This window comes from Eriocheir sinensis, unplaced genomic scaffold (genome assembly GCF_024679095.1).
Source record: "Eriocheir sinensis breed Jianghai 21 unplaced genomic scaffold, ASM2467909v1 Scaffold807, whole genome shotgun sequence".
NCBI lineage: Eukaryota > Metazoa > Arthropoda > Malacostraca > Decapoda > Varunidae > Eriocheir > Eriocheir sinensis.
In genome coordinates this window covers 174,622-201,463 of record NW_026112173.1, presented here as the reverse complement: position 1 = coordinate 201,463, position 26,842 = coordinate 174,622, and the positions used below count along the sequence as shown (strand labels likewise).

Genomic DNA, 26,842 nt, shown 5'->3' with positions numbered 1-26,842 from the left:
TTAAATTTGATAGCCTCTTGTCATCTCCTAGTCTGAAAACTCACAGTCCTTTCTTCCTTCCCATGACCTAAACTTCTTCAGAATGGGAGTGCCAAAAGTCTTCCAGTCTCCCCTGTGGTACATTCCCTCCTCCCAGTCTTCATCACAGTCACCTTCTGTACGACGTCATGTTTTCCCATAGTGCTTACCTCCTGCCATGAAGAGTCCGGGTGCTCGAGAAGGCATCAGTTTTCTTCCTTTTCTTCTTCTTCTTCTTCCTTCCTCTTCCTTCTTCCTTCTTCTATGTGTTGTCACTTTCCAGGAACACCTTTGGCCCGGGTCTCATTCCCGGGGACAAGCACGGAAGTTTTTTTTCTTCTTTTTTTTCATTTATTTATTTTATTATATTTTTTCTGTTTTTTTCTTCATGTTTTCTCCTCCCTTTTTTTTGTTTTTCTGCTTTTTTCTTCTTTTTTCTTCATGTTTTTTTCTTCATTTTTCTTCTTATTCTACTTTTCCTTTCTACTTTTTCTTCTTGCTATTATTCGTGGTCTTTTTGTTTTTTTGTTTATTCTTCCTTTTCTTCTTCCTTCCTCCTTTTCTTCTTTTTCCAGGGACAACTTTGGCTACACTTGGAAAAGACTGTCACTCCCTACACTTGAACATCCCTAACGCTAAGTTACCCCTCAAGCCTCTCTCCTTCCCACCCAGCAACCAGATGGCCCCAGTCGTCTCATTACTGCTGCAAAAAACTACTTGCACATTCACAGTAGTTAAGTAGCCCCGAAATGACTCCTTCCCACCCAGCAACCAGATATCTTAGTGGTAGTTAAAATAGTCCTGCCATATGGTTTTCAAGGGCTTGAAGCTTGTTTGTTGCTTGTGTGTGAGAGGAAGAGTTGTCAATGTATTTCTCACAAGCTTATACAAGTAGTAGTGATTGTAGTGCTATATGGTTTTCAAGGGGTGAGAGGGAGCTTGTTCCTTGCTTGTGGTGTGAAAGAAAGGCTTGTCATTATATTTTTTTTCAGTTTATTGATCTAGTAGTGAGTTAAGTGAATACAAGGCTTGGAAATAATTAATAGGTGTTGCTATAGGGTTTAAAAGGGCTGAGAGCTTGTTCCTTGCTTGTAGTGAGAGAGGTAGAAGTCTAGTGAGTTGTGTAAGAAATGGCAGATGTTTATGAGTTATGTTAAGCAAAAAATAAACACAAAAAATATGATCAAATTAATTTATAGTTAAATTATTTTACTATAAAAAGAAACACACACACACACACACACATACACACACACACATATATATATATATATATATATATATATATATATATATATATATATATATATATATATATATATATATATATATATATATATATATATATATATATATATATATATATATATTTATATATATATATATATATAGATATATATATATATATTCCTAAAATTCAAAAATCCAAAATGGCGAAAAAAATAAATGCCTCGAAGTCACCGCCTGGGGGGGGGGGGACCAAAAATTCCCCCGGTGAGGACTCCCCTTCTGGCTGCCGACTTGAAAAGGTATCCTGACAACTCCTGGAGCCTCCTCCTTATCAATTCCTGCAACATTCGCGGTCTCCGTTCTAATTTTCATTCTGTGGAACACCATCTCTCCTCCTCTAAGCCTCACCTTCTCTTCCTCACCGAAACACAGGTTTCTGAGGCTACTGACAGCAACCTCTACTCTGTTCCCTCCTACTATCTCTATCCTAAATTTCAATCCAAAGCTGGATGTTGTGCCTACGTGCGCAACGACATCACTTGCTCTCGTGCCCACGACCTTGACTCTTCTGAATTTTCCACCATCTGGCTAAGACTTCATTGTCATTCTATTACTAAATTCATCTATGCTGTTTATCTCTCACCTAACTCTACTCACTATGTAAAACTCTTTGACTATTTGAACTCTAAAGTGGAGCGCATCTTGACCCACTCTCCCTTCGCTGAAATCTCCATCTTGGGAGATTTCAATGTTCACCACCAGCTTTGGCTTTCATCCTCCTTCACTGACCAGCCTGGTGAACAACCATACAACTTTGCTCTCCTCAACGACCTAGAGCAGTAGCTGTTGGTTCAGCACCCTACTCGTATTCACGACCGTCTTGGAGACAGGCCCAACATTCTAGACCTCTTCCTTACCTCTAATCCTTCTGCTTACTCTGTCAAACTGTTCTCTCCGTTGGGCTCCTCTGATCATAACCTTATTTCTGTATCCTGTCCTATCGCTCCTATACATCCTCTGGACCCACCGAGGAGGCGATGCTTCTGACATTTTGCTTCAGCTCGGTGGGACGACCTGAGGATGTACTTTTCCGATTTCCCGTGGAATGATTACTGCTTCCAGGAGAGAGACCCCTCTGTGTGTGCTCTGCGCACGACAGAGGTGATTGTCTCTGGAATGGAGGCATACATTCCACGTTCTTTCTCTACTCCTCATGCTAAAAAGCCTTGGTTTAATCATGCTTGTTCTCGTGCTATTAAAGATAGAGAGGCAGCTCACAAAAGGTTCCAGAGCCTTCGATCTCCCACTAACTTTGATCTATACATTTCAGCCCGGAATCGTGCTAAATCTATCCTCTAACTTACCAAAACTTCTTTTATAAATAGAAAATGTCAACACCTTGCTTCTTCTAATTCTTCCCGTGACTTCTGGCATCTAGCCAAAAATATCTCCTCCAATTTCACTTCCTCCTCTTTCTCTCCTCTCCTTAACCCTGACGGCAGCACTGCCGTCTCATCTGTCTCTAAGGCTGAATTCTTCGCTCAAACTTTCTGTAAGAACTCCACCTTGGACGATTATGGGCATATTCCTCCTACTCATCCCCCCTCTGACTCCTTTATGCCTGTTATTAAGATTCTTCCTAATGATGTTTTCTATGCCCTCTCTGGCCTCAACTCTCAGAAGGCTTATGGACCTGATGGAGTGCCTCCTATTGTCCTTAAAAACTGTGCTTCTGTGCTGACACCCTGCCTGGTCAAACTCTTTCGTCTCTGCCTATCAACATCTATCTTTCCTTCCTGCTGGAAGTATGCCTTTGTACAGCCTGTGCCTAAGAAGGGTGACCGCTCCAATTCCTCAAACTACCGCCCAATAGCTTTACTTCCATGTCTATCTAAAGCTTTTGAATCAATCCTTAACCGGAAGATTCAAAAGCACCTTTCCACTTCTAATCTTCTATCTGATCGCCAGTATGGGTTCCGCAAGGGGCGTTCTACTAGCGATCTTCTTACTCTCTTAACTGACTCTTGGTCATCCTCTCTTAGCAGTTTCGGTGAAACTTTCTCTGTTGCGCTAGACATATCGAAAGCCTTCGATAGAGTCTGGCACCAGTCTTTGCTTTCTGAACTGCCCTCTTTCGGATTCTATCCCTCTTTCTGTTCCTTTATCTCCAGTTTCCTTTCCGGCCGTTCTATCTCTGCGGTGGTAGATGGTCACTGCTCTTCCCCTAAACCTATCAACAGTGGTGTTCCACAGGGCTCTGTCCTATCAACCACTCTCTTCCTGTTATTCATCAATGATCTTTTTTCCATAACAAACTGTCCTGTCCACTCGTACGCCGACGACTCCACTCTGCATTATTCAACTTCTTTCAACAGAAGACCCTCTCAACAGGAAGTACATGACTCCAGACTGGAAGCTGCAGAACGCTTAACCTCAGACCTTGCTATCATTTCCGATTGGGGCAGAAGGAACCTTGTGTCCTTCAATGCCTCAAAAACTCAATTTCTCCACCTATCAACTTGACACAATCTTCCAAACACCTATCCCCTATTCTTCGACAACATTCAGCTGTCACCTTCTTCAACACTAAACATCCTCGGTCTATCCTTAACTCAAAATCTCAACTGGAAACTTCATATCTCCTCTCTCGCTAAATCAGCTTCCTCGAGGTTGGGCGTTCTGTATCGTCTCCGCCAGTTCTTCTCCCCTGCGCAGTTGCTATCCATATACAGGGGCTTTGTCCGTCCTCGTATGGAGTACGCATCTCACACATCTCTTCTGGACATAGTGGAGTCTAAGGCTCTTCGTCTCATCAGCTCTCCTCCTCATACTGATAGTCTTCTACCTCTTAAATTCCGCTGCGATGTTGCCTCTCTTTTTATCTTTTATCAATATTTCCACGCTGACTGCTCTTCTGAACTTGCTAACTGCATGCCTCCCCCACTCCCGCGGCCCCGCTGCACACGACTTTCTACTCATGCTCATCCCTATACTGTCCAAACCCCTTATGCAAGAGTTAACCAGCATCTTCACTCTTTCATCCCTCACGCTGGTAAACTCTGGAACAATCTTCCTTCATCTGTATTTCCTCCTGCCTACGACTTGAACTCTTTCAAGAGGAGGGTATCAGGACATCTCTCCTCCCGAATTTGACCTTGCTTTTGGACACTTCTTTTGTTTCTTTTTTAGGAGCAGCGAGTAGCGGGCTTTTTTTTATTATTATTATTATATTTTTGTTTTTTTTTTGTGCCCGTGAGCTGCCTCCTACAGTGTGTGTGTGTGTGTGTGTGTGTGTGTGTGTGTGTGTGTGTGTGTGTGTGTGTGTGTGTGTGTGTGTGTGTGTGTGTGTACAAAGAGGATTAACCTGACTCCATCCACAAGTGGGGAGTGAGGCAGGTGTTAATGAAACAAGGCGGAGGAAATATACCTGACAACAATTACTACCTTAATGTGTGTGTGTAGGTGTGTGTGTTTACCTAGTTTTATTCACCTAGTTGTGACATATGGGAAAAGAGCTACACTCGCGCTGTCCTGTCTCCATATCTGCTCTTATCCAACTTTTCCTTAAAATCATGAATGTTTCTTGCACAAACCACCTCCTCCTCCAGTCAATTCCACAGCTACTGTTTGGGAAGCTAAACTTTTTCACATCTCGCCTACACGTGGTCGCCCTCAACTTCTTTCCATGTCCTCTCGTTTCTCTCTCGCTCCGCACACACACAGGTCCTCCCTGTCCAGATTCTCCACCCCACTCGCCACCCTGTACACTGCTATCAGGTCTCCTCTTTCTCTTCTTCTCTCCAGGGTTGTGAGCCCCATGCTATTGGAACTCTCCTCGCAAGTTCGATCCCTAAGTTCCTTTACCATCTTAGTTGCCATTCTCTGCACTCTTTCAAGCATTCTTATATTTTTCTTTTCGTGAGGAGACCAGACCACTGCTGCATACTCCAACCTTGGCCTTATCATTGTAACTATTATTTTCTTCATCATCTCATCGTCCAAATACACAAATGTCGTCCTTATGTCCTTCAGCAAATTAATAGTTTTTTTTTTTTTCTTTCTTTCTTTTTTTTTTTTTTTTACGTCGTTGCCTGTTGCGCCGGTAGGCATCTTCCTGGTGGGGCCTGATGGTCGGCCCAAGGCTTCTTCCAGGTGGGGCCTGATGCTCGGCCCAGCCCGTTCTGGCGCAGGCGAGTGTTTATAGTGGCGCCATCTTGCATTGGCTCATGCTGCCCCCCGGAACTCGTTCTTGATTCGCTTGGACGGCTTCCTCTAGAGTCCGGGTTGATGGGTGGTCTTCAGGACAGCATGTGGGTAGTTTTAAGCCACTCGGCGGTGACTGAAAAATCCGAGTGGTAGCGTGAGGATTCGAACCCGCGTTGTCCATCACGCGGTGAATGTGGGCCCAGTACGCTACCAGTTCGGCCACCACCTACCCTTGTCCCTTTATCCTGTTGATGTGTTTGTCCGGTGACATGTTCTCTGAAATAGTCACTCCCAAATCTTTTTCTTCCATTCCTCTGCATATTATCTCACTTCCCATCTTATAATCATATTCACATCTTCTACCACTCCTACCAAACTCTATTTTTTTACATTTCCCAAGGTTAAATTCCATCTGCCATGTACCACTCCACTCCCATATTTTGTCCAGGTCCCTCTGCAATGCCTCACAGTCTTTCACATCATTGACTCGTCTCAACAGCTTTGCATCATCTGCAAACAAACTCACATGGCTGGTCACTCCTTCCACCATATCATGTATATAAACAGCAAACATTATTGGTGCCAGCACCGAACCTTGTGTGACCCCACTCCTCACTGGACACCAGTTGGATACCTTGTCCTTGATTATTGTCCTCATTTCCCTGTTAGTTAGGAAGTCCTCCAGCCACTTAATCAGTCCATCACCCACTCCACCCCTATTTTTAATTTTCCAAATTAGTCTTCTGTATGGTACTTTGTCGAATGCCTTTTTCAAATCCAGGTACACTCCATCCCCCCAGCCGTCTCTCTCTTGCATTAAATCTGTCACCCTTGAGTAGTAACACAACAAGTTGGTGACACACGATCTCCCTCCTGAATCCAAATTGGCAGTCCAAGATAATTCTCTCACTTTCTAAAAAATCCGACCACCTGTTCTTAACTAGCCTCTCACATATCTTTGCAACCACACTAGTGAGTGATACCGGTCTGTAATTTAATGGGTCCTCTCTCTCTCCTCCTTTATAAATTGGTACTATGTTTGCTCTCTTCCAATCTTGTGGTACCCTTCCTTCACTCAGGGAGGTGCTCATTATGGAGTGCAGTTTCTGCAAGTTGCTCACTACATTCTTTCAGGATCCACCCTGATACTTCATCCGGCCCTGTCGCCTTTCTTACATCCAGCTTGTTCAAGCTTTCCTTGACCTCCTGCACCGTTAACTGTATCTCCTGCATAACCCTTCCTCTTTCCTGGCCCGGTGGTTGTACGAATTCGTCTTCCTTTGTGAAAACTCTGTGAAAGCTGTTGTTCATCACTTCTGCCATCTCTGCTGGGTCTTCATATGTAGTTCCATCCATTTTCAGTTTATTGATTGTTTCTCAATTTTTTAATTTGCCATTCACATGTCTATAAAATAATTTAGGTTGGTCTTTGCATTTGTCGATTATATCTTTTTCATATTTCCGTTTTTCTTCTCTTCTAATCTTTGTATATTCATTCCTTGCTTGTTTGAAATTGTTCCATGCGTTGATTCTTCCTCGTCTCCTCCATCCCTTCCAGGCTTCCTCCTTTCTTTTTCTAGCTGCCTCGCATCTTTTGTTAAACCACTCCTTTTTACCAACATCCTTTTTGGTTACCTCAGGGACATATCTATTCTCGGCTTCTTTGTACAGCTTTAAAAACTCCTCCCACTTGTCTTGGGTACTTTTGGCTTAGTACAGCCCACTCCAGTTTGCATTTTCAAAAAAAGCTCTCATATTAACAAAGTCTGCCTTAGAGTAGTTACTTCTCCCTATTTTGTGATCCTCTTTTCGGTCAATCGTTCTCTTTTCTTTAATTTCAAATTCCACAATCGCATGGTCACTCTTTGCTATTGGGCAAGTTTTTTTTTCTATTACTTCCAGTTCCTTTCTAAATACCAGGTCTAATCTTGATGCCTCGCCATCTTTCCCAAATCTAGTATGTTCCTTAATCCATTGCGCCAGCACATGTTCCATTGCCAGTTGTAGGAGTCTTCCTCCCCATGACTCTTCTGTTCCCTGCGCCTGCCAATCCTCCCATTCTACCTCTTTGCAATTAAAATCACCCCTTAAAATTATTCTCTCACCCTCTCTCAACATTCCATCCTGGCAACTCACTGTGTCTTGTATCCACTTGTTCATATTCACGGGCCTTCCATGCATTGGTTCTTGGTGGCACATACCCTACTACATACTGCCTCCTTCTTCCTTCAGCACCCACAGTTTTCACTTTTAGTACCTCTGCCAAGCCTTCACCCTCAATCACCTCTTCCACCCTAATGCCTTTCCTTACCATCAGCATCACACCTTCCTGTTTTCTCTTTCTGTCTCTCCTCCATATATTGTCTGCACCTTCTCCAATCCCCACCACCTCAATTGGGTCACACAACTTGGTTTCTGTCAGCCCCACAATATCAGGTTCTCTGTCTCTCAAATAGTCGTTAAACTCTATCCATGATGACACTATACCATTGATATTCGTATAAGACACTTTCCATCCTTCCTCCTTTCCTGTTAGACTTTTTCTCCCCTTCCTCTCGTCACCATGAACCACTTCCTCACTTTCATATCCATTACTCTCCAAAAAAACTCCTCTTCTTCCGATCTCTTCTCATTTAAATCATGAACCTCGCCTCTATGAGTTCATTCAACTTGTCTCTCTCTTGTTCATTCAGATCTTTCCTCAGCCACATCATTTTGGTGTCTTCTTCTCCCGCTAGCTTCCAAGCTCCAGCCAGGGCCTCTTCTGCTTCCCTCTGAATCTTATCCTAATTGGTCTATCTCTTTCTCCATTGTATTTGCCAATCCTATGACAGTCATCTATTTCTTTCACCAGGTCACTTCCCTCTTCTTGTACCCTCCGTGCGGTCTTCTTCACTACATCTTTCAAGATGTTTTCCCTCTCCGATTTGTTTGGGGTCTTCTCCTCCTTTACACTGAACACAATGACACTCTTCTTTTTCTCCCCCGTGCCTCTTACCAGTGCCTCATTTTCTTTGATTACCTTCACTACCTTCTCTGCCATCTTCTCCTCCAACTGCTCCTCCACAGTCTTCTTAAAACTCTGTACACTCTCACTCTGCACCATCTCACCATCTTTATCAGCTTTCTGTTCCAAATTCTTGACTCTTTGCTCCACTTCCACTTTTTCTTCCCTTCGCTTCTCCTCCCACTTATTCCGCTCCTTATCCATCTTTTCCACAGAATCCATGCTCTCTTTTATTCCCTCCGAGCATTTTGTTATCTGAATTTTAAGCTCTACCACTTCTGCTTGTAGATTACTTATCTTTCTCTTGTCCAGTTGTCCTCCTCTCTCTCCCTTCCCAATTCACTCACCATCGTCATCACCACTTCAGAATCACTCTCCAACCCTTTCATTCTTCTCTGCAATGATCTGTTTTGCAATTCACTGTTCTTTTCCTCAAAACCCGAGAAATCCGCTACCAGCTGTTGTTTACGTGATGGCGGCGTAAACAACTCCATCTCGGGCTCGGTACGGTTCTCCATTTTTCTTTTTTCCAGCTCCACTAAATGACACTTTCTCCTCCTCCCTTCCTCCCAACCTCTTTCTGGGACTAGCGTCAGTAATACCCCCGTATGTCAGATGTTATATGTAAAATAGGCAAACACCAAAAAGCTAAAACGTCAAAAGTCACAAAGTCAAAATGTTATTTTTTTTTAAATCCCTCGGGGCTCCGTCCTCCCGCGTCCTCCCAGCGCCAGCAGGGTAAAATAGCTAAAACGTTAGAAGTAAAAAAGTTAAAAAGCTAAAAAACTAAAAGCTAAAAAAACTAAAATATCCCGGAGCTCGGTCACTCGCGTCCACACAGGTTGGCGGCCGACCGACGTGTGTGTGTGTGTGTAATTTTAATCAGGGGGGTATTTTTTACAATCAGATCAGTTAGAAATTTGTCACATTTGAAGTGGCCGTAGCTAATATTCATGTTTATGGAGTAGGTCCCTGCAATAACGCATGACTCAATTACATTTCTTTCTTTAATACTTTTACATATTGCTAAAACCTTTGAACCAGACCAATCAATATGGTGATCATATGATGATTTATGTTGGAAAAGACCGCTTCCTTCTTGTTCGGTTCTTACACTGTATTTGTGTTGGGATATTCTTGTTTGTAAATCCTTTCCAGTTTGGCCAACATAGAACTTATTACAGTCTTTACAAGGTATTTTGTATACTACGCCTGTTGATGACGGTGGGCTGTTCTTTATCAGTGATTGTTTTATTGTATTTTCATTTCTTCTGGACAGAGTGGAGTCTAAGGCTCATCGTCTCATCAGCTCTCCTCCTCATACTGATAGTCTTCTACCTCTTAAATTCCGCCGCGATGTTGCCTCTCTTTTTATCTTCTATCGATATTTCCACGCTGACTGCTCTTCTGAACTTGCTAACTGCATGCCTCCCCCCTTCCCGCGGCCCCGCTGCACACGACTTTCTACTCATGCTCATCCCTATACTGTCCAAACCCCTTATGCAAGAGTTAACCAGCATCTTCACTCGTTCATCCCTCACGCTGGTAAACTCTGGAACAATCTTCCTTCATCTGTATTTCCTCCTGCCTACGACTTGAACTCTTTCAAGAGGAGGGTATCAGGACATCTCTCCTCCCGAATTTGACCTTGCTTTTGGACACCTCTTTTGTTTCTTTTTTAGGAGCAGCGAGTAGCGAGCTTTTTTTATTATTGTTTTCTTTTTTTGTGTGCCCTTTAGCTGCCTCCTTTGTTGTAAAAAAAAAAAAATACCTGAAAGATACATGTATATCAAATTTTCTTAGTATGGGAACTACGTCAAAAAGGTTCTTGTGATAGGGTAGCACATGGGTTTTCCTTTCCATGATGAAAACGTTGTCTTGCTGTTGTGTGACACTGACTAACAACACTGGAAGGATATTTAATCTTTTTGCCGATTTTTTTATCATACCCAATTCTTCTTCCAAGTATTCAGGGTCTGAAAGCCTGTAGGCTCTTAAATACATAGAGATGAAAACTGATTTTTTTACATTAATGTGATGACTGGAAAAGAAGTGAACATTGGACAAGATATTAGTTGGCTTTCTGTATACTTTAGTTTTCAACGAATCATTTTTTCTAATGATTTCTACATCAAGGAAAGGAATTTCGTCATTTTCTTCTGTTTCAAAAGTGAACTTGATTGATGGGGCCAGTGAGTTTAATTTGTCCAAAAAGGTATCAATTGTCTGGGAAGTTGGCCAAAAGCATAGGATGTCATCCACGTATCTGAGCCACACCATGCCTGGGTCCTTGATTGTGTTTAGAAGGTGCTTTTCAAAATATTCCATGTATATGTTGGCTTATACAGGGGAGAGGGGATTTCCCACAGCCATACCAAATTTTTGTGTATAAAATTTCTCCTCAAACTCAAAGCATGAATTTTCAATACATAAGCTCATTAGTTCTATAATATTTTTGCTGGGCATGCCATCAATATCACTGCCTAAAATACTTGGTAGAAAACTCATTACATCTTTAACAGGTACGTTGGTGAAGAGAGATTTCACATCAAAGCTTACAAGTTTGTAAGGGTAGCTGACGTGAAGAATTTTAAGTTTTTCAACAAGGTCCACGCTTTTTTTTTTATAAATGAACTAGAAATAGTTCCAACTCAAAGGGATAAAAGTTTAACCAACCATTTTGAAAGTTTTTAGGTAGCAGAACCTACAGTGCTAAACCAGGGAGAGAGAGAGAGAGAGAGAGAGAGAGAGAGAGAGAGAGAGAGAGAGAGAGAGAGAGAGAGAGAGAGAGAGAGAGAGAGAGAGAGAGAGAGAGAGAGAGAGAGAGAGAGAGAGAGAGAGAGAGAGAGAGATTTACAGATTTACAGAAAATCAGACCACACAGACCCCATGGTCCAGACTTGGTGGTCTGTCCTTAAACCTAAGTGATTTTACATTAATCAGAAGACTCCAAAACGTTGCATTTCTACTCTAGTTGATATTAAGTTGAAGGAAGTGACGGTCGAGCTTATTTTTGAAGGAGTCAATCGTGTTACACTGGACCACTGATGGTGGAAGCTTATTCCATTCTCGCACTACAACGTTGGTGAAGAAAAATTTGGTGCAGTCTGAATTTACTTGTCTACATCTGAGTTTTACGCCATTGTTCCTCGTGCGCAGACTGTCATCGATCATAAACAATGTTGATCTGTCTACATTCGTGAAACCATTAAGTATTTTAAAACATTCGATCAATTTTCCTCGGAGGCGACGTTTCAAGAGAGAACATGTTAAGGATAGAAAGCCTTTCTTCGTAGGATTTGTTGCGCAAGGAAGGATCATTTTCGTTGCCCGACGCTGAACACCTTCTAATTTAGCAATATCCTTTGCATGGTGGGGGACCAAAACTGTACCGCATATTCCAAGTGGGTCTGACTAAACTGTTGTAGAGCGGGAGTATTACATCTTTATTCTTGAATACAAAGTTTCTTTTAATGAAGCCCAACATTCTGTACGCTTTATTTGCTGCATCGATGCATTGCTGTGAGAATTTGAGGTTTGACGCGATTTTGACCACCAAGTATTTGACGCATTGAACGCTTTTGAGTTTAACGCCGCGCATTTCGTATTCGAACTTCTTATTCCTCGTTCAACTTGAAAAGGACCTGGCACTTGTCTACGTTAAAGGGCATCTCCATCTATCCGATAGCAATTTGAACAATCCTTTTGGAAATGCCTCTTCTTTGGCCTGTCTTCGTCAGTGAGAACCGAGTTACCAATCTTTGTGTCGTCTGCAAATTTACTAATGCGGTTATTGAGTCCAACATCCACGTCGTTGATGTAAATAATGAAGAGCAGAAGCAGAAGCAGAAGAGAGAGAGAGAGAGAGAGAGAGAGAGAGAGAGAGAGAGAGAGAGAGAGAGAGAGAGAGAGAGAGAGAGAGAGAGAGAGAGAGAGAGAGAGAGAGAGCGCCTTGTCAGTGTGTGTGTGTGTGTGTGTATTTTGTTTTCTTTCTTGATTTTTTTTCACTTCTTTCAATTTCTCAAATCACTGAAATGAATAACAGAGAAGCTCAAATTAGGTCATACACAGGTCATGTCAGGTGCTTGTGAAGGTCATCATGGGTCCCAAGGTCATATGTGTGTGTGTCTGCAGTGCCTGACTGTGATCCACAAGGGCAGTGCCGGTGTGGTGTCAAATCTCATCCGTCCGTTGTATTCCATCCCATCCTGATCTGCACCTGCCTGGGCTCTTCTGTTTGTCCATGTCCTTCCCTGCACTGTGTCTTAATGGCTCACACACACACACACACACACACACACACACACACACACAGCTCACCCTTGATCTTGTGGCTGTCCTTCTGTCTCCTCACAGTGTTCTGGCTGAAGGTCAGGTTTATGGGACACTCTCCAGCCAACAGTGGCTGAGCCACGGCCTCCAGGCCAGCCTGGAATGTGGCAATTTTTCATGAACACCAGCATAGGATCAAAGGTAAGCTGTGTATAAACCATTGGAAGACACTGCACTCAAGGAAAGGGACAAAATAGTAAAGCCCGCAGATCAGGATGGGATGGGATTTGACACGACACTGGAAGTCTGGAGGTGACTTTGGGGCCACTTATATAATGCCTTAAAGTGACTGTGTGTGTGTGTGTGTGTGTGTGTGTGTGTGTGTGTGTGTGTGTGTGTGTGTGTGTAGTGGTGGTGTTTTTGTAGCTTATTATTATGATATATTATTTTTTTGTTATTGTTATTGTTATTAATATTTTTATTATTGTTTTTGTTGACGTTACTATTCCTTTCTCCTTGTTGTGTTTTCTTTCTGCCATGGCTGGGATGTGAACCCTAGCCTGTGTGTGGACTCAGCCCGGCACGCTGGCCACTGCACGGCATTGCATGTGATGTACCAATGAGGGGCCAAAACCATGTATCTTATGGGCCATTTTCCTTATACTTCCTCATGACTTGCTTGCCTTTACCAGAGTGATAACTGCTGAACAAGCTACTTATAGGCCGGTTTACCTCTTACATTATCTTCAGACCTGTTGTGACTCTGTCTACCCACACAGGATTACCAGAACAGGACTGACTTCTGGGCATGGCATTGTTGGGGCATAACTAAGCTGCTATCTTTCACCCCTTCACTGGCAAGCTCTGGAACAGCCTCCTCCTGCCTGTGGCTTGACCTTCTTCAGGAGCAAGACACCTCCAGTGGGAGGAAATTGAGCCTCTCTTCTGTTTTCTTTTACAGCGGTACAGCAGCCTTTTTTGTCATCTGTCTTTTTCTTCCCCATCAGCTGCTTGTGTTAGTGTAAACATATTTTACAGGCTTGTGTATCCCTTGTTCTACCATGGAGTGGCTTGTAACACCTTTCCCTTCCCTACAGGACTGCCAGAACCATAACAGTACTGCCAGGCTTGTGTATCCCTTGTTCTACCATGGAGTGGCTTGTAACACCTTTCCCTTCCCTACAGGACTGCCAGAACCATAACAGTACTACCAGGCTTGTGTATCCCTTGTTCCACCATGGAGTGGTTTGTAACACCTTCCCCTTCCCTACAGGACTGCCAGAACCATGACAGTACTGCCGGGGTGTCATCGGGAAGGCGTGTTCACCTGCTGCCAGATGTGTTCCACCTCAAGTGTGCCGGCATGAAGGAGGAGCCGGAGGAGGAGGGGAGTGCCACGCCGTCATGCAGGATGAGAACACGGAGAACAGGTGAGTGCCATAGAGAGAGAGGAAGAGCAGGGAGGAGTGGGAGAGACAGTATTTCAAATTCTAGACCACTCAGATGTCATAATTTAGGGAAGGCAGTGGCTGAATGGATAGCGTGGCGGCCCCGCGATCAGGACGACGCGAGTTCAATCCTCGACCGGTGCCACCAAGTTAGGGGTTTTCAGCCGCCGCCGAGTGGCTTAAAACTACCCACATGCTGTTCAGATGACCACCTATCAACCCGGACTCTAGATTTTAGGATTAAAGATGAGCTCCGGGAGGGCAGCATGAGCCAATGCAAGATGGCGCCACTATAAACACTCGCCTGCGCCAGAACAGGCTGGGCCGACCATCAGGCCCCACTGGAAGAAGCCTTGGACCGACCATCAGGAATTCAGGATCCACTGGAAGAAGCCTACCGGCGCAATAGGCCACGACGTAAAAAAAAAATATATATATATATATATATATATATATATATATATATATATATATATATATATATATATATATATATATATATATATATATATATATATATATATATATATATATATATATATACTCTAAATCTAATTCATGTAGCCAACAAAAGAGAGAACAAATTTGCAGCCTTTTTCCTGTTATATATCATTAGTAGAACATACTAATCAAACTACCGTCCTATAACTTTACTTTCTTGTCTATCTAAAGCTTTTGAATCAATCCTTAACCGGAAGATTCAAAAGCACCTTTCCACTTCTGACCTTCTATCTGATCGCCAGTATGTGTTCCGCAAGGGGCGTTCTACTGGTGATCTCCTTGCCTTCCTAACTGACCCTTGGTCATCCTCTCTTAGCCGTTTCGGTGAAACCTTTGCTATTGCGCTGAACATATCAAAAGCTTTTGATAGGGTCTGGCACAAATCTTTGCTTTCCAAACTACCCTCCTACGGTTTTTATCCTTCTCTCTGTACCTTTATCTCCAGTTTCCATCCTGACCGTTCTATTTCTGCTGTGGTAGACGGTCACTGTTCGTCCCCTAAATCTATTAACAGTGGTGTCCCACAGGGTTCTGTCCTATCTCCCACTCTCTTTCTGTTGTTCATTGATGATCTTTCCAAAGCGAACTGTCCTATCCATTCCTACGCCGATGATTCCACTGCATTACTCAACTTCTTTTAATAGAAGACCCTCCCTACAGGAACTTAACAATTCAAGGCTGGAGGCAACAGCACGCTTAGCCGCAGACCTTACTGTTATTTCCGATTGGGGCAAGAGGAACCTGGTGTCCTTCAACGCCTCAAAAACACAGTTTCTTCACTCGACACAATCTTCCAAACAACTATCCCCTACTCTTTGACAACACTCAGCTATCACCTTCCTCAACACTAAACATCCTCGGTCTATCCTTAACTCAAAATCTCAACTGGAAACTTCATATCTCATCTCTTACTAAATCTGCTTCCTCAAGGCTGGGCGTTCTGTACCGTCTCTGCCAGTTCTTCTCCCCCGCACAGTTGCTGTCCATTTACAGGGGCCTTGTCTGCCCTCGTATGGAGTATGCATCTCATGTGTGTGTGTGTGTGGGGGGGGAGGGGGGTCCACTCACACAGCTCTCCTTGACAGAGTGGAATCAAAGGCTCTTCGTCTCATCAGCTCTCCTCCTCATACTGATAGTCTTCTACCTCTTAAATTCCGCTGCTATGTTGCCTCTCTATCTTCTATCGATATTTTCATGTTCACTGCTCTTCTGAACTTGCTAACTGCATGCCTCCCCTCCTCCCACGGCCCCGCTGCACACGCCTTTCTATTCATGCTCATCCCTATACTGTCCAAACCCCTTATGCAGGAGTTAACCAGCATCTTCACTCTTTCATCCCTCACGCTGGTAAACTCTGGAACAATCTTCCTTCATCTGTATTTCCTCCTGCCTATGACTTGAACTCTTTCAAGAGGAGGGTATCAGGACATCTCTCCTCCCGAATTTGACCTTGCTTTTGGACACCTCTTTTGTTTCTTTTTTAGGAGCAGCGAGTAGCGGGCTTTTTTGTGTGTGTGTGTGCCCTTGAGCTGCCTCCTTTGTTGCAAAAAAAAATAAAAAAAATACATACATACATACATAAATGCATATAGCAGTAATACATTAATCCCAGGTCCTGCCATAGTGGTCAGTAATAAGACTATTTAGGTGTATCATAGAATGGAAGCAACACTATCAGACCCAGTGCATAGTCAGGCCAGAGCAAGACCTTACTATTAAAGTCCTCACCAATTGGCTCACACATTCCTTAGCATTAAGTAGTTTATGTGCCGGAGAGGTGCACTAGAGGGAGTGTTTATGGAAGGGAAACACTGCATACCAGACATAGCCAGGCCTCCTTGCTGACTAAAATGATGTAACAAAACCGTCTCTAATTTGTCTCCACAGTCTAGAATGTAAAGTAATTTATGTGCCAGAAGGATTATATTTACCATGATAGGAGGGAAATAATACTACCAGCCTCAGTGCATGGTCAGGCCAGAGGAGGAAGATTTGGTGACTAAAATGATTTTTTTTTTTTTTGTGTGTGTTTTTTTTTACGTCGCGGCCTATAGCGCCGGTAGGCTTCTTCCCGGTGGGGCCTGATGGTCGGCCCAAGGCTTCTTCCCGGTGGGTCCTGATGGTCGGCCCAGCCCGTTCTAGCGCAGGCGAGTGTTTATAGTGGCGCCATCTTGCATTGGCTCATGCTGCCCTCCCGGAGCTCATCTTTAATCCTAGAATCTAGAGTCCGGGTTGATAGGTGGTCTTCTGGACAGCATGTGGGTAGTTTTAAGCCACTCGGCGGATGTTGCAAACCTTCTCTAATTTGTCTCCAAGATCTAAAATGTTAAGTAATTTATGTGCAAGAAGGATTATATTTACCATGATAGGAGGAAAATAATACTACCAGCCCCAGTGCATGGTCAGGCCAGAGGAGGAGGATTTGGTGACTTAAATGATGTAGCAAATGCCTCACCAATTTGTCTCCAAGGTCTAAAAGGTTGATCAAAGCAAGCCGTAGCCAGACAAGGCACAGAATTAACCAAGATTGCCGTGGCTGACTTGTCCTTTAGATTTTATTCGGGGACTTGCTGCCGCGAGGAACTGTGGGGGAGCACGAATTTTATGTGAACTGAAGACTGGGGGATATACAACACTAATTACTGGTGGAGAAAATTACCTAAAAATGTCATGGCAAGCTTGTTAACGTTGTTGTATTAGCTACTGGCTGAAGGAACTGTGGGAGAGCAAGATTTGTAAGTGATTTATACGTGAACTAAACACTGGGGAGTATAGGTCACAAATGATGCAGTTAGAGATTTAATGAAGTCATAAGTAAATGGGCAGCTTGTTAACTAATGAAGCTACTGTGCTGTGACGAGTTAAAGGAACTTTTTTTTATTTATTTATTTATTTATTTTTTTTTTTTTTTTGCGTGTTCGCCTATAGCTCCCATGGGCTTTCTTCAGGGGCCTGGTGGTTGGCCCAAGCCCGTCATGGTGCAGGCAATTTTCAAAGTGGCACCATTTATTCTTGGCTCATGCTGCCCCCTGGAACTCATTCTTGATTCACTTGGACGGTTTCTTCTAGAGTCCGGGTTGATGGGTGGTCTTCAGGACAGCATGTGGGTAGTCTTAGGTCACTCGGCGGTGACTGAAAAATCCCAGGTGGTAGCGTGGGGATTCAAACCCACGTCGTCCAGCACGTGGTGAATGTAGGGCCCCACACACTAACCACTCAGCCACTGCCTACCTTTGTGAAAGTAATATAAGAAGAAATTAGGTTAGTTTACATAGGAGAAAATAGTGAGGAGGTAAGATTACTTTGAGAACTGTCTGGCTGGCTTGTTAGTGGATCTGCTATGCTCTGACTAGCTCGCTGACTGACATTTTAAGGATTACTACATTTAATTACAAAACAAAACAATGGAGCAGGGAGTATGGTTATTTGAGAGCAGTCTGATCATGGTTTTGTTATGCTGTGACTACTAGCTGCATAAGGGAAGAACACACAGCCAAGATATATGTATGTACGTTCTCCTGGCATGGCACCACAGTCCTGTCCCAGCCCCTAGCGGTAGAGGGGCTTGGACCCCCGCCAGCGTGTGTGTGTTTGAAGTGAAAACTGAGCTATACAACAAAGGGGAATGAAAGTACAGCACACAGCTTGTTTTAAGTGTCAAGTAGGTGTCAGAAGGTATGAGTTGGCCTCCTTCAACCCTATCTTGAGCTGAACACTGAGGCAGAGATTTATACTCAGTAAAACCTGAGCTATGTTAACAAAGGGGAAGGATACACCAAGACCTTGTTTGTGTGGGAAGAAGGGTTGGAGGCATGAGATGGCTTCCTTCAACCCTATCTTGAGCTGAACACTCAGACAGAGATTTATAATGAGTAAAACCTGAGCTATGTAAACAAAGGGGAAGGAAACACCAAGACCTTGTTTGTGTGGGAACATAAGAACATAAGAACATAGGAGTCTGCAAGAGGCCGGTAGGCCTGTACGAGGCAGCTCCTCTGAACCTAAGCTCCCGTGTAGCTCTGGTGTATCTAACCCCACCTAATATCGCTGTCAATGAATTTATCTAATCTATTTTTGAATGTGACAATTGTATTCTCACTCACCACATGACTGCTAAGCCTATTCCACTCATCCACCACCCTGTTTGTAAACCAATTTTTGCCTATGTCCTTGTTGAATCTGAATTTATCCAGTTTAAACACGATACTTCGTGTCCTACCCGGTTCTCTTACCAACAAAACCTTATGAATGTCTCCCTTATTAAAGCCCTTCATCCATTTATAAACCTCGATCATGTCTCCACGCACCCTTCGCCTTTCTAGAGGATGCAAGTTTAACTGCTTGAGTCTTTCCTCGTAAGACAAGTTTCTCAACCCCTGAATCATCTTAGTCATCCTCCTCTGCACCGATTCTAACATTTTGATATCCATTCTATTGTAAGGTGACCAGAACTGAACCGCATAGTCAAGATGAGGTCTAACTAATGCTAAATATAGTTTGAGGAAGACTGGCACTTCTGTTTCTTATGCTCCTTGAAATAAATCCAGTACCCTATTTGCTCGATTTCTAGCTAGGAAGGAGCTGTTAGTGTTGACTTTCCACAACATCAACTCCATCATAGAGGGATTTATATGAAGCTATAACAACACAGGGGAAAGAATATAAACCACACAGAGCTAGTGTTAAGAGTCCTGTGTACTGTTGTGCTGAGGTGGTGTCAGGTGCATGAGCTCCTCCTTCCATTAAAACATTCAAGCAGAACACACGCATAGATTGTTTCTTTGCATCAGGGGCTTCAGAATGCACTCAGTAACCTCAGACCTAGCCAGTGACCTCAGAGCTGTGGTATGAAGGCAGTGAGCAGCATCTGTGTGTGATTTGGTATCGTCTGGCTCAGCTTAACGTGCGGGTGTGGGGGGGTTCAGCGTAGGGGTCCCCTTGTACGGCATTGCCGTGTCTCCTAGCCATCGATGTAGATATGTTCTAATATAAGTAAAACCATGGCAAATATGATCAGCAAATATGTATACACATTTAATCTTAGTATTATAACTTATGAAAGACCAGTTAACTTATTATGGATAAGATATTGATAAGCATATAAAGAAATGCGGCATATATTTTTTAGTATTGCTAAAAAAAATGCTCTTCTTATTATTGAGTTTCCCTCATGTTTTGGGATGTGTACGTAGTTTCACAATTATATTTAGATTATATCGTGAGGGAATGTATGCTACGATAAGCTGACATAATTAAGAAAAAATACATTCAAATCCTTGTGACGGTAATGCCACGAGAGAGAGAGAGAGAGAGAGAGAGAGAGAGAGAGATTTACAGAGATTTCCCTAGAAACTCAGACCCCACAGACTCCATGGTCCAGACTTGGTGGTCTGTCCTTAAACCTAACTGATTTTACATTAATCAGAAGACTCCAAAACGTTGCATTTCTACTCTAGTTGATATTAAGTTGAAGGAAGTGACGGTCGAGCTTATTTTTGAAGGAGTCAATCGTGTTACACTGGACCACTGACGGTGGAAGCTTATTCCATTCTCGCACTACAACGTTGGTGAAGAAAAATTTGGTACAGTCTGAATTTACTTGTCTACATCTGAGTTTTACGCCATTGTTCCTCGTGCGCAAAGTGTCATCGATCATAAACAATGTTGATCTGTCTACATTCGTGAAAACATTAAGTATTTTAAAAAATTCGATCAGTTTTCCTCAGGCGACGTTTCTCAAGAGAACATGTTAAGGTAGAAAGTCTTTCTTCGTAGGATTTGTTGCGCAAGGAAGGGATCATTTTCGTTGCCCGACGCTGAACACCTTCTAATTTAGCAATATCCTTTGCATGGTGGGAGACCAAAACTGTACCGAATATTCCAAGTGGGGTCTGACTAAACTGTTGTAGAGCTGTAGTATTACATCTTTATTCTTGAATACAAAGTTTCTTTTAATGAATCCCAACATTCTGTTCGCTTTATTTGCTGCATCGATGCATTGCTGTGAGAATTTGAGGTTTGACGAGATTTTGACCCCCAAGTCTTTGACGCATTGAACGCTTTTGAGTTTAACGCCGCGCATTTCGTATTCGAACTTCTTATTCCTCGTTCCAACTTGAAGGACCTGGCACTTGTCTACGTTAAAGGGCATCTCCCATCTATCCGACCAAGCTGAAATTTTGTGCAAATCCTCTTGGAGGCTTTGCCTGTCTTCGTCAGTGAGAACCGAGTTGCCAATCTTTGTGTCGTCTGCAAATTTACTAATGCGGTTATTGAGTCCAACATCCACGTCGTTGATGTAAATAATGAAGAGCACTGGGCCAAGGACCGAGCCCTGAGGGACGCCACTAGTGACAGGCGCCCACTCTGAGTTAAATCCGTCAATCACTACTCTTTGTTGTCTGTTGCTCAACCAATTCGCGAGAGAGAGAGAGAGAGAGAGAGAGAGAGAGAGAGAGAGAGAGAGAGAGAGAGAGAGAGAGAGAGAGAGAGAGAGAGAGAGAGAGAGAGAGAGAGAGAGAGAGAGAGAGAGAGAGACACTGGTAGCCCAAGGAAGGAGTAGACAGGTAAACAGATGAAGAAATATGATGAAAGGGAGGGAGAAAGAACTTGAGTGATAAATAAGGAAGTTAAACAGAGATGAGAAAAAGGAAATATATACAAGGTTAATGTGTAAAGTACAGTTATCTGTAACTGTATATTTGAGGCTTTCAGAGGAGGAGGGACATAAGGAACAGTCCTATTTTTTTCTAGTTTGTACTGGGAAGGGAAAGTCTGGCTATCCTACACATCCCAGGAGGAACAAAACACAAGTTACAAGGGGAAAGCAACTCTTGGTACACCCAACACAAGGTCGCTTTTCCCTTGCAACTTGTTTCTCGGAATGCATAGAATAGCCGGACCTTCCTTGCCCAGTGCAGACTAGAACACAATGGGCCTTTCCCTTACGTCCCCTCCCTTCCAAATGCCTCAAATATATGTGTGTGTGTAATGAAAGAAAAATGGATAAAAACCTAATGAAGAGATAGAAATATAGAATGGAAAGGAAGCAGATATGAGGAAGGAATGGAGAGGGAGAGAGGGAAGAGACAGAGAGGGAAGAAATAGAACAGGAAAGAAGGAATACAATGAACTGAGCACAAGAAGAAGGAACCTAACTGGAGTATAAAAAGATAGGGAGGAGAAAACACTTATGTATGTATGTATATGTTCGTGTTGTATGTACTATTGAGACTGACTTGGAAATTGATGTAAGAATGTAAATTAATAAACATTAGAAATAAGGAATTTTCAAATGTTTTCTCTGTGTGTGTGTGTGTGTGTGTGTGAGAGAGAGAGAGAGGGAGGGAGAATGTGTAGAGTCAAATACTATTACTACTGTTCAAATTCTTGTTCTTCTTTTGGTATTCCTCTTATTATCACTTCCTCCTCCTCCTTCTTCTTCTTCCTCCTGTTGACTCAAATCTGCAAAATAAATACAAACTTTATAAATATAAGGAAATGGGAGATAGGAAATGCTAATAATGACCAACTAGACTCCCTTAATAATAATAATAATAGCCATGATAATGAACGACCCCTCCCCCCTCTCTCTCCCTTTTTTTCCATTTTCGTTTACTCTAATGTTTATTTGATTCTCTCTCTCTCTCTCTCTCTCTCTCTCTCTCTCTCTCTCTCTCTCTCTCTCTCTCTCTCTCTCTCTCTCTCTCTCTCTCTCTCTCTCTCTCTCACCAACCTTCCCATGAGCTAGGAAGGGAAGGGACAGAAAGGGTCACTTTGGCACTGTAAGCAGGCACTCACTGGCACCAAAATAACATGAACAAGACTTAGGGGACTTAACTGCTAAGACTGGACTCTGGGGCCATCCCTAAGAGCTGAAGGACTGGGTGTAATGAAAGACTATGTTCCCTATTGTACACCTTGCAGAGTAGAGTGGGATAGATAGATTAAGCTATTTTTATCCTCTCCTGTCTCTCACTTTCTTCATTCCTTTCCATTACCTTGAGCATTCTAATTTACTGTTGAAGTAATAAAAATAAAAATGAACTGCAATAGATAGACATGAAATTTTGGAATGGACAAAAATGGTGTTGATGCATGTTTCACCACCACACAACACCACTAGACACCAATTTTTCATCACCACTGCCTTCAACACTGCCACACCACTAAAGATGCATATTTATAACACCATTAGGTATAGAGATCACCACCAGGGCTATAACACCAATTTTCATCACCACCAACACAAGTACCTCCACCATCAACACCAGAACCTCTAAAAATGCCTATATTTCATCACCACTGCCATCAACACCTCCACAAAGGCCAACAACATCAATTTTCATCACCACCAGTACAGTAAACACCGTTCACCACCACTCATCACCGTTTAAAAGAGGCTAGTTTTCAACACCACCACAGACTGACATCACCACCACTTCATCACTACACACCAGCACCCCTAACAATGCTTCTCATCACTGTCATTAACACTTTCAACACCACCACCACCACTCAGGACTAATTTTGGCAGATATTTTTGGGGTCTAGAAGGCATCCTCAGGTGGGGGGAAATTTTTGAAAACCCAGCACTCTTCGGGGCATTTTGAGGCCGATGCAGAAGATATTTGGGAATCTCTATCCAGCCCCAGGAATTACAACCCTGCCACTGAAAACACCGCGGGCCCACCACCAGGCCACTGACCAAAGGCTGCCGCTGCTGTAGGCTAGGACATACCCACATGCTGTCCTGGTGGATGCCTGTCAACCCAGACTCAAGATTCTCTCTCTAAAAGAGGGGATCAAAGGTGAGCCAGGCAAGGTGGCGCCACTATAAACACTTCCCTGCACTATAGAGAGCTGGCGCTGGCCAACGGGACCCACCACCAAGAAAGACTACCACACCGAGAGGCAGAAAAAAAATACTGCTGACACATTACTATAGCCGCCACCGCCACTGCAGCCCTCCGCCCTCCATTCCCTAAGGCTGGAGATGGGTCTGAAGATCCCCGGCACTGGCAGTGGGCTGGGCAGCCTGGGGTCCTGTGGCCTGGTGTTGGCACTGGGCTGCTGCTCCCAAGGTCTGGTGATGCTGAGGCCTGGAGAGCGAGGAAGGACTTGGTAAGTTATGAAAGAAACAAGATGGATGGCTGGAATAAGCAAAGTGATGATACGCATTTCTAAAAGCCAAGAAATGCAAGTAAATAATTACTAAATGATGGAATTTGTAAACACATAAAAAGGCAGACATATATCAGAGTTGCTTTGATTTAAATTATGTGACTTAATCTATTACAGGACAAATATTAAAAAGCATAAAAAAGATTATCATTATAAGGGAAATTGTGATCTTTTTCTACCCTGATTTTCATATATATATATATATATATATATATATATATATATATCTATATATATATATATATATATATATATATATATATATATATATATATATATATAAAAACATAGATAAATATTATTACAGAGATGAAAGGCTATAGTTTGAAGGGTTTAAACACACACACACACACACACACACACACACACACACACACACACACACACACACACACACCCCTTTTTTTTTTGAAAATGCAAATTGGAGTGGGCTGTACAAAGCCAAAAGTACCCAAGACAAGTGGGAGGAGTTTTTAAAGCTGTACAAAGAAGCCGAGAATAGATATGTCCCTGAGGTAACCAAAAAGGACGTTGGTAAAAAGGAGTGGTTTAACAAAAGATGTGAGGCAGATAGAAAAAGAAAGGAGGAAGCCTGGAAGGGATGGAGGAGACGAGGAAGAATCAACGCATGGAACAATTTCAAACAAGCAAGGAATGAATATACAAAGATTAGAAGAGAAGAAAAACGGAAATATGAAAAAGATATAATCGACAAATGCAAAGACCAACCTAAATTATTTTATAGACATGTGAACGGCAAATTAAAGAATTGAGAAACAATCAATAAACTGAAAATGGATGGAACTACATATGAAGCCCCAGCAGGGATGGCAGAAGTGAGGAACAACAGCTTTCAAAAGGTTTTCACAAAGGAAGACAAATTCGTACAACCACCGGGCCAGGAAAGAGGAAGGGTTATGCAGGAGATACAGTTAACGGTGCAGGAGGTCAAGGAAAGCTTGAACAAGCTGGATGTAAGAAAGGCGACAGGGCCGGATGAAGTATCAGGGTGGATCCTGAAAGAATGTAGTGAGCAACTTGCAGAAACTGCACTCCATAATGAGCACCTCCCTGAGTGAAGGAAGGGTACCACAAGATTGGAAGAGAGCAAACATAGTACCAATTTATAAAGGAGGAGAGAGAGAGGACCCATTAAATTACAGACCGGTATCACTCACTAGTGTGGTTGTGAAGATATGTGAGAGGCTAGTTAAGAACAGGTGGTCGGATTTTTTGGTAAGTGAGAGACTTATCTCGGATTGCCAGTTTGGATTCAGGAGAGGGAGATCGTGTCACCAACTTGTTGTGTTACTACTCAAGGGTGACAGATTTAATACAAGAGAGAGACGGCTGGGGGATGGAGTGTACCTGGATTTGAAAAAGACATTCGACAAAGTACCATACAGAAGACTAATTTGGAAAATTAAAAATAGGGGTGGAGTGGGTGATGGACTGATTAAGTGGCTGGAGGACTTCCTAACTAACAGGGAAATGAGGACAATAATCAAGGACAAGGTATCCAACTGGTGTCCAGTGAGGAGTGGGGTCACACAAAATTTGGTGCTGGCACCAATAATGTTTGCTGTTTATATACATGATATGGTGGAAGGAGTGACCAGCCATGTGAGTTTGTTTGCAGATTATGCAAAGCTGTTGAGACGAGTCAATGACGTGAAAGACTGTGAGGCATTGCAGAGGAACCTGGACAAAATATGGGAGTGGAGCGGTACATGGCAGATGGAATTCAACCTTGGGAAATGTAAAAAAATAGAGTCTGGTAGGAGTGGTAGAAGATGTGAATATGATTATAAGATGGGAGGTGAGATAATATGCAGAGGAATGGAAGAAAAAGATTTGGGAGTGACTGTCTCAGAGAACATGTCACCGGACAAACACATCAACAGGATAACGGGACAAACTATGAATTTGCTGAAGAACATAAGGACGGCATTTGTGTATTTGGACGAAGAGATGATGAAGAAAATAATAGTTACAATGATAAGGCCAAGGCTGGAGTATGCAGCAGTGGTCTGGTCTCCTCAAGAAAAAAAGAATATAAGAAAGCTGGAAAGAGTGCAGAGAATGGCAACTAAGATAACATAAGAACATAAGAACATTGGAGTCTGCAAGAGGCCGGTAGGCCTGAGGCAGCTCCTGAACTTAAGCTCCTGTGTAGCTCCCGTGTATCTAACCCCACCTAATAATCACTGTCCATGAATTTATCCAATCTATTTTTGAATGTGACAATTGTATTGGCACTTATAACATGACTGTTAAGCCTATTCCACTCATCCACCACCCTGTTTGTACAGCAATTTTTGCCTATGTCCCTGTTGAATCTGAATTTATCCAGTTTAAACCCATTACTTCGTGTCCTACCCAATTTTCTTACCCACAAAAACTTATGAATGTCTCCCTTATTAAAGCCCTTCATCCATTTATAAACCTCGATCATGTCTCCACGCACCCTTCGCCTTTCTAGAGAATACAAGTTTAACTGTTTGAGTCTTTCCTCGTATGGCAAGTTTCTCAACCCCTGAATCATCTTAGTCATCCTCCTCTGCACCGATTCTAACATTTTGATATCCATTCTATAGTAAGGTGACCAGAACTGAACCGCATAGTCAAGATGAGGTCTAACTAATGCTAAATATAGTTTGAGGAAGACTTCGGCGCTTGCTGTTACACTCCTTGAAATAAATCCCAGTACCCTATTTGCTCGATTTCTAGCTTGAATGCATTGTGCCTTTGGATGGAGATCAGAGATAGTACCGGAACTTAAGGATCGGACTTACGAGGAGAGACTCAATAGCATGGGGCTCACAACCCTGGAGAGAGAAGAAGAGAAAGGGAGACCTGATAGCGGTGTACAGGGTGAGCTGGGTGGAGAATCTGGACAGAGAGGACCTGTGTGTGGAGGAGAGAGAAACGAGAGGACATGGAAAGAAGTTGAGGGTTAGCTTCTAAACAGAAGCAT

The 26,842-nt window shown here is 42.9% G+C and overlaps 1 protein-coding gene across 2 annotated transcripts in view; it reads right to left on the bottom strand.

Annotated features, from left to right (window-relative positions):
- Positions 1 to 22,367: 22,367 nt before the first annotated feature.
- Positions 22,368 to 26,842, bottom strand: part of LOC126994502 (neogenin-like) — a 29,264-nt gene continuing 24,789 nt past the window's right edge. The window contains exon 11 of one of the 2 annotated variants that reach the window (XR_007749219.1): positions 22,368 to 23,783. The gene's annotated coding sequence lies outside the window, so the exon portion shown is untranslated. The remainder of the gene's footprint in view (positions 23,784 to 26,842) is intronic. The other variant, XR_007749220.1, reaches the window with a different exon arrangement.